We start from the raw sequence: 12,608 nt of genomic DNA, 5'->3' as shown, positions 1-12,608 counted from the left end.
TGAGAAGTATATGTGTGATCTTAAGATGGTGGAAATGATTTGTAGCTCAGGTGGATGATTTTGATAAAGTTTGGTTCTCTGAGCTGGATGGTTTTGTCGTGGAGCTTTTATCGTTCTTCTGAACGACTTCATCAAAATATGTGTTACTAGATTTTTCGAAATGTATAGAGCAAACACATCACATTTTTTTCCAGATCAACTCCGTCTTCTCATTTCCCTACTGAAATATTCAAAAATACAAACATACCACGGAATAATTTATAATACTTTATAGAATAACTGAAGTTATGAACAATAAATTTCATCACTAGTATCATTATAGCTGAAAAAGTTAGATTTTGAGACCACCACAAACTTGTTCATAATATACAATTTGTGGATTTTAAAATTCAAAACTCCTTGGTTTCTGATGTATCTCATTGGTAACTGATTGGTTAATTGTTAATTGTATATATTATTCGAGTGTACCATGTCAAATTTGTAGATGATTAATTGATATTTAATCAGATTATACACTTCAAACTGTAACAATCTAAACGTTTCATATTACCTGTTTAATTTAATCTTATTGAGTAACTATTCTTTTGTACAATTTCAAATTCTTATAAGATTTTAAACAAATAACTTATATTGTAGTGTGGTCTGCTTATATCCATATAAGTAGTATATGATGTCAGACATAGAATGTATTTTGGCAGAAGATCGATAAGGAAAGAACAGGAATGTACCGCAATCGGTAAGAAAATGCGTGAACAATGAAATTAGAGAAGATGAACTGATATTTAAAGAAGGAACAGTGAAGATTGAAACAATTGGTTACTATTTTGCAAATCAACTGTTTGCTGTATCGTTATCAGAATTAAGTCAGATAGCCTGTAATTTGTGTCTAATTACATTCGATTGTCCCCAACTCGTGTTCTGTTCACTACAATATGACCAGTACAAACATATGGAAAACAAGGTAACTATCATTTTATCAGGATAGAAATCAACTGTCCTATAAATGTTTCACCTCCTTCTTAGTCTCAGCTGGTATCTACCGTCTGATCTTCATTCTATGAGTTAGTTTATTTGTAATTATTTTGTTAATTTATCTAATCGTTTCTTTTGATCATAAGAATTCATATTCCGTAATTAGTCAACTCAACTACAATGTATAACTTTGTTTCTACTTATCCTATTTGGTTTGTAAAACTTCCTTTCAAGTTCATCAACTAACGTTTGTCTATCTTCTGTTCTCAATCTTAATATCCGTTGTAAAGTTAAGATTTTGGTAGCTAATACTTAGTTTCGAATTTAAAAGCTTACAAGCTTACTACTTTTGTTTAATTTAAAATTAAAAAAAATCTGGATGGACCAAACAACCCCTTCGTTTTGTACGGAGCTATTCAATAGTGCTCATCCCCAACCACGGACTCCAAAATCGGACAGTCAATGTGGGGTCTCACTCGCGAACCCCTAAACTTTAGACCACCGATCAGCCATTCGACAGTGTTAGTGTCTAACCTCAATGGATCCATAATATTGTGCAAACATTATCGATTGTTTACGACGTATAACTGTCTCGAATTCGACACAAATTGAACTCCACTGATAGCAGTTTCTCACTAGGACTCTAGAAATCAATTCTTGAAACTAGCTAATAGTACGTGCATAACTTTTATTATCAACCGTTAGGCCCCGAACCAGTGATCTATAGGTTATGCGATCATGAGAAATGCGGGACATCCTGTGTTCGATTATCAGATGACAGATGCGCACTGCTAGAGTACCAGTACGAGAAAGAAATAGACATTCAGTGCTCCCAGGTTTCACTGGTGGTCAAACTATGATCAGTTTTTAATTTAAAACTTTTAACATTCTATAATCTCCACAAAACTCCATACTGATAATTCTAAGTTGTCAAAAAATCCGATGCACGAAATTGTAGTACCAGTTGATGGTGAAAAACGTTTTTATTTGTTACTATATACTATTAATAATTAAACTACAATAAAAAAAATGTTATTTTTTTATTGATTCAAGAGTTTTGGCAGAACGACTAAACGACTAAAATCTGTCTAAAAATGTTCCATTTAACTGAACATAGTTCATATTGAGTTATATACATAGATAGATTAAAATTTTAGGTTATCATTGACTATTATTCTTCTGTTAAAATTCTGATATTTATGGTTACCACCCAGAATATAAAAACCCTATTCTAGCTGTACACTATCAATATTCCGATTCTATTTTTATATCTATATCAAATCTAACCAGTTCTAAAATGTCTCAGAATAGGAATAAACAGTTATACTATTCAATTGCTATTTGGCCTTTAAACAGCAATGGTATTTATTTCTTTTCCATTAGTCATTTGTTAATAGACACAACATAAATAATGGCTAATAGTAGAATCTAAAAAAAAACTGTGTTTATTCCTGTTTAGAACTTGTCAGTTCAATGTTCCTAAATCCTAGAGTTCATAGTCATACTAAATACCAAATCCAGGCCCAGTTTTATGCTTAGATTACTTATCAGACAATTCTTTACAATATCATTTAAGTAGTATAATTTATGAGAGAAAAAAATTATATTTATATATCTCAATACCAATCATTTCCATTCAAGTTGATTATAATCAAAGATAACTAAATTACAATTATCAAATGAAATATGATTAGTTCCATTATTATGACAAGTCAAATTAAATAATTGTCCATTGAGCATCATATAATGAGAACCTCGTTATACTAATATAATAATAATGATAATAATAATAATAATAATAATAATAATAATAATAATAATAATTGAAATGATGATCAGATAAACATCATTAATTATCAATTGAATAATAATGATAATTTTTTTCTTTTTTTGCTGATAATAATCATGGATACTATTTAATTTGTATCTAACTTATAAGTGTTCATTGTGTGTACCCCCCTTTTTTTCTTTTTACTTGAAGTATATATTATCATAATAAAATATAAAAAAAATGAAAAAAATAAAAAAACAACTAGATTTTTCAAAATCCTTTATGTTTTCATTTATTGATTTATCAATTTCGTTCCTGCCAAATTTAAAATTAAATTAATAAACTAATTAAATTTCTTTTTTTTTAAAAAAAACAATTAGGAAAAGAAAATTAAAACCATTGAAAATGATTTATATTTGTATAAATGATAAAGTGAATAATATATGGGAAATCTTGTTTTAAAAAGAATAAATAACGAATATATTCTACATATTGATTTATGGTTTAATCTCATTTCGTAAATAATTAATTAACTGAAGGGGATTTGTATGGAGATTGGCTCCAAGAGGTATTTCCTGGAGTTCTAGTGAGAAGCAGTGACCAGTGGAGTTCAACCGGGTCAGTTGTGAGATAATAATTCACTAAAGACAATGGTGGACGATCGCTCAATGCCCTGGTACGGCTGAGAGTGGGGAGGGCCCGCCCTCTTTCTCGAAATGCTTTCATACGGCCACATGTATACAGCTTCTGCCACGGAAGTCTTACTCACTGTCTTCTCGTGGCGATGGTGTTGTTTACGAAATTGAGAGGACGGAAAGCGAATGTCCGGCGTTTTAACCGGGTTGGTGGAAAATCCATCTAGAGGGGATTGGAAAACCCTGATTCCAAACCAATAGTGCACATGGGCTCCAGTATCCTGAAGGAACAAATGGCGTATGAACCAATCGTTGGTCACCGGCTATCATGGGACTGCATCTCCTCACGATGCTCCACTGCCTTGTGGATCAGACCATTAGGTCGAAGGCTCCGGATGTGGCCCTCTAAGAAGACCACCTGCTTCGGTTCGGTCACCCGGGTAGTATCATAGCCCTCACACAATTAAATGAAATAACAGTTTTTTGTGTGGCGCATACATATTTGGTGCCCCCTTGTATCAATATGTATGTGTCCAAATAAATAAATAAATGAAGTTAGACATTAACACCGTTGGATGCCAGCTCAGTGGTTCTAGAGGTTAAGCGCTTGCACACGAGACTGATAGGTCCTGGTTTCGAATCTCGAGAGGCGGGATCGTGGATACGCATCGCTGAAGAGTCTTACAATAGGACGAAACGGCCGTCCAGTGCCTCCAAGTTTTCCATGATGGTCTAGCTTCAATTGATTCATGATTTCAACTATTAAAATTAATTTACTGTTTGTTTATTGTTTCTAAAAAAAATATCAAGTCTTCAGACATCAATTTTGCAACTGAAATTTATAGATAATGAATTTTAAAAATTGAATAGTTCTAATGATTAAAACACTAAGTTTTTCATTATGGATATTAAAAGATAATTCCCATTTAAACATTAAAAATTAAAAACACTACGTTTAGTGGAGGGATCTCGTTTGAACGAATTTGTTTTCAAGCTTTACAGTCGTATATATATGGACATTCTTTTGTTAAAGTACTAATTCCGTGAATACTAATAACCGAGATGACGTAATAGAAAGATTATAATGCTACATTGTGTAACACGAATAAGAACGATAGATTTAGTGAATATAAGATGATTAAAATGACTAATAGCTTTCAGTTTCAATAATTGAAGGTCATAGAGGTGTAAAATAAGGTGATTTGATGAGCATTTATGAATTAAGTAATGAGACATAAGTAAAGGGGAACGCAGTCATAGTAATAATAATAATAATATTAATTAAGGCCAAGGTAACGATAATGACAGGACGTACTTCTTTTGTATGTATAGTTCTGGTGTGAACTCATGGATGGTAAGAGCTTCGGCTATTTTCAGGAGTTGGATTTGAAGAAATCTAGGTAGATTTGAACGAATCACATAAACAACCTTAAAATCAAACTATAGATCCGTAGAATGATTACAGTCGATCAGATGTTCAAGTATAGAACTCCTAACTACTTTCCTTTCACCCTTGTAGAACCAAAATGGGACATCTTCACATATTCGAGTTGAAAGCGAGCGCTGGGTACGGCTAATGTACCTTGCTCCACAAGAGCAGGTGAACCGGTAGACGCACATGGAGGCGACCAGACTCGGAAGCTTATCTTTTATGGATACAGAAAACAAGTTTCTATGGATATACATAATTAAACCAAATCATATTGACCTATGATTTGACAGATTAGAGATTATTAAAAACTTAATCATATAAAATTTGAATCAAAGTGTATGTGAACACTTGCAGCCATTCACTAATTTATATCAGCAGTATACCACTGAAGTGTTTATGATTGTTCGTTACTTGTAAGTGTTTATTCATCAGTAATATAATCATAATTTGTAATAAACGTGAAGTATAACTCTATTCACAATGATATAATTCGTTTTATAAAACTTTGTAGATCGAGTACTGCCAGAAATGCCTCAATGTTGGCAATAATAGTGTTATTAGAATTGCAATTTCATTGTGATGAAAAAGAACCAAGGTCTAATTATCCATTAATCGAAAAGCTCATACAGTATTGCAAGAAGTTAGTATTCAACATTTCATAATTGAAATTCGTTGATAGACGTTTATTCGGTTAATAGATTTCGATAAATTATCATATTGGAGTCATCTCTGGCTAGTGAACTTCAGAATCATATTACAATTTGATTAAGCTAGGACAAGGTGGTCCAGATACTTTTCAGTGAGAAAATAAGTGGAAAATTACAATCGGTTGAGAATCAAACTTTTCGTCTAATAACTGAGAATCACATTTCTATTTCATTCATCCATGATTAGATTTGTTGATCTACCAAAATGAATAATTCTCTTAGGGATCCAGTTTTAAATTTTTAAAGTCAATTTGTATGCTTTTAACTTCAACAATCGATATTATATGGATATAGAGTTATACATAGCATATATGCATGAATGGAATAGACAAAAATGTTTTAGGGTAGCTTCATCAATTTTAAAATGATACCTTTAAAACTATTCAATAATTAATTATTCTCAATTCGAATGTTGCCAGTAGCTTTTGTATTACAAGTTATGTAATAAAACAGTTATGTCCTCAGTCATTGAAATAATCTTGACAAATTTAGTATCATATATCTTAATATCTAAATTTGACTTTTTTTATGTTTTAAGTAAATCTTTCTAAATACAGAAGGCAAAGACGGGATAAGTAACTTACAGAATAATTACTTTGTTCAAAACAACGTGAAATGGGGAATCAATATTTCTTGGTAGACTGATGTGCTTAATCGCATTTAAAATAGAATTTATTCAATTGATAGTTAATTGGAGGTAGTTGACAGGAAACAGTGAATCTAGTTCACACACCATTCGATACTGGTTTGCAAGACCCAACTCCAATCTTAAGAGAACTGATAACCCCTGACGGTTTCGAACCCGCTCCATCTAGCTTCACAGTATGAAATGTTACCAGTAAGCTATTCGGACTATGACCGACTTCCTGTATGGGTGATGTTTTACAACTGATTGATTACTGTGTAGTGAAATATCATAATTATCCAGTATTCCAATGATGACCGAATTTTATCGATCAAAGTTACCTGTCAATAACTTCCAACCACCAATTATTTCAACGTAGTGCATGCAATGTCAAATAATGTATAGTGGCGACCACACTGCAACTTATTTGACATAATTCGATTATAATAAAGGTCAAGATAATCGTGACATTGGTCACCACTCGGTGATCAGTCATCCATAGATTATTTAATTGTTAAGTGAATAAATGAACCCAGATCCATTTCCTGTTTTAGAATGAATAACATATGCCTAAAAACGAATGCAAATTTATTTCGAATCCTTTTAAACTAGAAATCAGTGGAAGAATAATTGATCATTCTATAGACAGAAAGAAATTTAACTCTGTTTTTCTTCATACATATATTACAAGAAGGATTATCATTTTGAAGTAATAGTGAGTATTTTCATCTCACATGATGGCTCTTGGTAATGCTTTTTTGTGACATAATTTAAGATAAGGATTTGGAAATTATGATAATCGTCTCCTTGAAAAAAAGCGTCTCATCATTACCACTCAAATATCTGAGAAAATATCTCATTTATTATTTGATAAAGTAGCTTTATATCAGATCCATTAAAGCTATCAATATAATGTTTTAATGCAGAATATCAAAGATAAATTTTAAATGAGGCTTAACATTTCTCTCAATTCATTAATAATTTTTCATAAGAAGGGGGTTTTTGTGGAGATTTCAATAATTTTATAGTTGAAATCATGAGTCAATTGAAGATAGACCATCATGGAATACGTGGAAGCACTGGACGGCCGTTTCATAACATAGAACTAACGAAATTAAGGTAAAAACATTTATATCTTTTGAATAACTTCCAACTAAAAAAAACAGTAACCGTTGAAACAATTTATGATGTGATCACTTTAAAAGAACAAAACTCTTAAAACCTACGGGGATCTAATATCTTTTCATGGTATCACAGAATCAGTTTTAGTATGATGTGATATTAATGATATAACATAGGTTCACTAGCAAAGCATTTTTACCAATTTTGAAGTTATCAGCCGTATTTTGGCATAAGTCAATTGTCACCGGCATGTCTTCACAAATAACTGGCTGCGAGATGAATTCTTCAGTTTTTTTATGACAAGTCGTGAAGTATCACGTTCAATTACATTAAAAGTAAGTAAACGAGTAACAACGGCTTCAGATAGTGTTGTGCTATTCTGTGAGTCATCGTAACCTCAAAACTTAATTCATTAGGTTTCCACTAAGTAATTTTGTTGTTCTCTATTTATTACGGTGTCTGAAGCTTCTAGAGTTGAGCTTTATTGCTGTCATAAAAGCCTACTGTTGTGGACCATCGAACTAGGATAACATAGTTCTCCATTGTTCTCTACACTTCCTCAGATTATATCAATTTAAGATGATAACATAAGTCAACTTCAACGAACCCTCGTAAATGTCTCAGTCAATTAAATAATTAATTAACTAATAATGAACTCATTATTTACTCTGAATGTACAAGAGGGACTTTAATTAGATTATCCTCATATTAGCATCAATTTCTCTTTCTCCCTCGCTTATATATACATATATATATGATATTTTTTCATAGAAATACATTAGGACAGACCATTAAAGCTCTAAATCATTTTGTAAAACGTTTTCTTATCTTTTCCATTATTAAATTCCATAATTCGTTTTAATTCTCTAATCGATGTTAATTTTATAGAAGAATGCTGTTTATACGCAAAATGATCACTTCCATTTATTAGATAATACTGAATGATTTTTTAAAAGAAATTTCGTAGATCACGGAAGGAGATCAGAATGAATCCAAAACATCTTTCAGAACTTATAAATTAGAGATAAACTCCACGTTGTAGTGGCTTTGCTTCGTTAATCGTTCACCTCGATAACAGTTATAATATAAATCTCAAAGGTGTTTCAAATCAGAAGGCATAGAGAACAAGCAGCTAAAGTTTATTATCGGATAGCACAGGCCATAAACCTATGATCAGATCGAGAGAATTTGAAGCGGAGAGGCGAATACGTATATGACAGCAGTTACATAGGCAAATTTAGAGTCAAGTTGTATAAGGACGTAGCAAGACAAATCAAAAGCTAACAATAGTATTTGATTGCATACATATATGAGGAGGAGGAGGATGAATCATCGAATGATATTTAAGCAATCAAAATTTTAGCTAGAATCTGTCATGTGCTTTAGTGATCATAATAGTACAAAGAAATGTGCGAATTGTTACCATTCCAATGACATTGTCTGTGAAGTGAATAAAAGGGTTTAACCAAAATTAACCATAATCGAAAATAGCTGTAACATGGTTGCTATAACGTTTCACTCAGCAATCTGGTCCGAGCTTCGAGTAAATTATAAAGAAAATCAAAATGATCGAATACAAGTTGGGTTCACTATCCAAAGTGAAACTTTTAGTATCTTGTAAATGAAAAAGGTGGTCCATTAAAACTTCCTTTGTACACTTGTTATTGTCAGAAAGTACATGCAAAAGGTGTTCAGTTTAACTCGTGCTACTCAGTACGTCACCAAACAATCAAACACAAATGACGATAAACATCACAGTTATTTAGTTTTCTATCCCATGACCTCCGTTTTCAATTTTCCTGTAGTTTCAGATGGTTTCTAGTACTCTGTAACTAATATAAACATGTCTTTCGCTACCCTATTCACCAATAAACAAAATGTCGACGTCTACCTACCAAGTAAATATTGGTCCCTAGCTGCTGAGTCCTATTTGATAACTGTCTTTTCAGAATTCTCTTCACGTTATGGCTATAACATCTTTCTTAGCATACATATATTCTTCCTTTACTACTTATTAAAGGATAACTCTACAATTGCAAGATTGATAAAAAATTAAGATAACAGTATTATACATTGAAATGCATTTCACCCCTCATCATATGTTTTACATTACAAAAAACTTTATTATAAATGTTCAGTAGATCCAACTTACGAACTACTTTTTCTCAAATAATATAATTTTATTTTTTTCAGGAATAATGTCACATTCATTTCCAAACAGACTTGATTACGTATGTAAATTGGTTTGCATTCAGTATATATATAACATATATATAAAGAAATAAGTTATCAAACTATTACTTAATAAGTTACCAGGTCACATTATTCCTAATTGGATTGTTAACTTTACTAAGTATCTTTCATTTAGATTTATTTATATTGAATTACAATAGAAAATAGATATTCTCATTTTTTCTAATTCATCTATTCGATGTTTCAGTGCTGAGAAGAGGAGAAAACTCTTTGAATATGATTGCAAAGTAGTACTTTATCATAAACACTATTTCAAAACATTCAAGTTATGCTTTAACTATGTTTACATTTTAAAATAACTTCGCCTGTAGCTCCTCTGGGGGCTACTGCAGGTCCCAAGCCTAGATGAAGGAGGAGGGTTATGCATGGGGTTAGCGACCCCACCCCGTAGAAAACTAACAAAGTAAAAAACGCCAACCAGAAAAAAATTTATTCACATTTTAAAATAACTAAACAGTTTAAGTAATTCAATGATTGAGTTAGTTACAAAGTATTCATTCGAAGTAAATTATTAAAGTATTTCGAGAATTCACAAACTGACCAAACAACTGCTGGGATTTTAACTTGAACTGGTTTTTAACATGAAATATGTGTTACAAATTGTTTGCATTAAGAATTGGCTTTAGCTAGACAATCGCTGAAGACCAGAAAGCATTGAACAGATTTCTCGTTTTACTTTTTTGATTCCTAACAATGTGATTGATAATTGAAAATTGAATATTTAGAGATCATAATTACTCGATGCAACTTATGGTGTCTTTCATTTGATCCCTAACAGACGTACTACTGAGAAGTCCCACATAAATATAAAATAGTTGTCCAGTTGTTGTATAGTTACAGTTATCTTATGAAGTAAACTGTATTCAAAATAAACAATATCCATGAACGTTTTGTCCTAAGTTTTTCTATGTTCTTATTATTTACGTCATTTAGTCACATACGATTCTAATTGTTTAGCATTGCACAAGTGTTGAAGTATTGACATTTCGATTAGAACTATTTGTATTCATTTTTATATTGGTTGAATAATGTTTGTTTTTCTTAGTAATAATCTCAATATTAATATCATTGGGCTTAGATACCATAATTTTCTTTACCATTCATTAAAATGATGCTTCCTACAGACCTACAAGAAAAGTGAATTCCATGGAGAAACTCAACCCAATTAAATATTCCTCTAACCTATCATAATTTTGTGAATGTTTTAAAGTATCAACATTATTCTTACATTACCCAAAAACAAATTGTTACTGAATGAATTTCGTATACTTAGAATTTACTTTTTACAAAACATAAGTATATAAGAACTTTCGTCTAAGTTAGAGCGAATAGTTTCACAGTATTTGAGCGCCGAGTTGATGTAAGACATTAAATAGGAATAATATATTTGTAAAATCTCAGTGAATGAATTTGAAGTAAATTCAACGTTTCGCCTGACAATCTGGTCCAAGCTTTTACAAGGGATTATAAACATCAAAATTATCGATGATACGACGTATATAAATAATTATTTTTTAATATTTGAGATCATGAATCAATTGAAACTAGACTACCATGGAAAACCTGGAAGCACTGGACGGTCGTTTCGTCCTATTGTGGAACGTCTCAGCAGTGCACATCCACGATCCCGCCTCACGAGATTCGAACCCAGGACCTAACAGTCTCGCGCCAGAGCACTTAAACACTAGACCACTGAGCAGGAGTCTGATGGTGTTAATGTTCAACTCTAACCAATCCACGAAAAAGAAAATCATAAAATAGATCGGTATAAAAGACAAACATTAATTTTTGATTTTTCATAATTTCCAAATAATCTTTTCTTCGACTCTTGTTTCAAATGAATTATGTTTATTGAAAGAGGAGAAGAAAGAATGTTCAATTTCTACTGGCCGTTTAATTCTTTTCTATCCATTATTCCACTTTTATTCATTTTCTTTGAGTTTATTTTTAATGTTATTTATTTTTTTAAGGAAAATTTACTTCCAAAATATTGTTCCATTTAAAAGAAAACCAAGTAACCTTATTGTATGTAATCGGAAATATAATAATAAAATGCAATAAATACATGTTTACTGGCAATTGATGATATATTACTCAACTTCCCGTTGAAAACTATTGACCTGTAAAGGTAGCCAAGTTTAATAACAAAGCGATTACTTGTTATATCCCGAAGAGAATTATGAATGGTAACTTCGAGGACTATTAATGGACCAATATGATATGTATATTTCCTATTGTATAATTGTTAAGTAACTTAACTATTCAACCAAATGTAATTACAAGGCAATCCCTAACTTGGAATCCGGAAGGGAAACGGAAAAGAGGAAGGCCAAAGAACACATTACACCGGGAAATAGAAGCAGATATGAAAAGGATAAATGTTAACTGGAAAAAACTAGAAAGGAAGGCTCAGGATAGAGTTGGATGGAGAATACTGGTGAGCGACCTATGCTCCTCGACGAGGGGTAACAGGCGAAAGTAAGTAAGTAACTTAACTATTCATATTTATGTTCTTTTTATTATAAGCTTTATTTCGACCCATAGACTATTACTATACGATTTACCGTTCTTGAGTTATACCTAGTCTATTAATTACTGTTCCCCACATTCACAGCCACATTTGGTTGAATCTTGTACAAATGTTGGCGACATCGTCACGTCACAGGGCACTCGGCCTCTACGATATAACATTTCTAATCGATGATGTGATATGATACTGGTTGCATACTACAAGTTGATTGAATCTCACCAATTGTTAATATGAAAATATCAAAATTATCAACGTAAATAAATATTTTAAGTACAATGTTATGTAACGTTCTTTGTGCAATCTATTGAAAAGTCTCAATCTAATTAGAATAACTGCCAATTTTTTTGTTCTTAGTAAGCCTTCAGAAGATATATTCTCTAAAACTAACTACCAAAGTTTTTAGGCCGAAACAGTCAATACTTACTTACGCCCGCTACCCCTCGTGGAGGAGCATAGGCCGCCCACCAGTTCTGGTTAGCGTTTCTCAGCGAGTTGGTTTTCTATAGGATGGAAACACTAACCCCATGCCCAACCCTCCTAATTTACCCGGGCTTGGGACCG

The sequence above is a fragment of the Schistosoma mansoni genome, chromosome 2, assembly GCF_000237925.1.
Source record: "Schistosoma mansoni strain Puerto Rico chromosome 2, complete genome".
Taxonomy (NCBI): domain Eukaryota; kingdom Metazoa; phylum Platyhelminthes; class Trematoda; order Strigeidida; family Schistosomatidae; genus Schistosoma; species Schistosoma mansoni.
The sequence above is the reverse complement of the archived record's forward strand: the minus strand, read 5'-3'. Positions refer to the sequence as shown.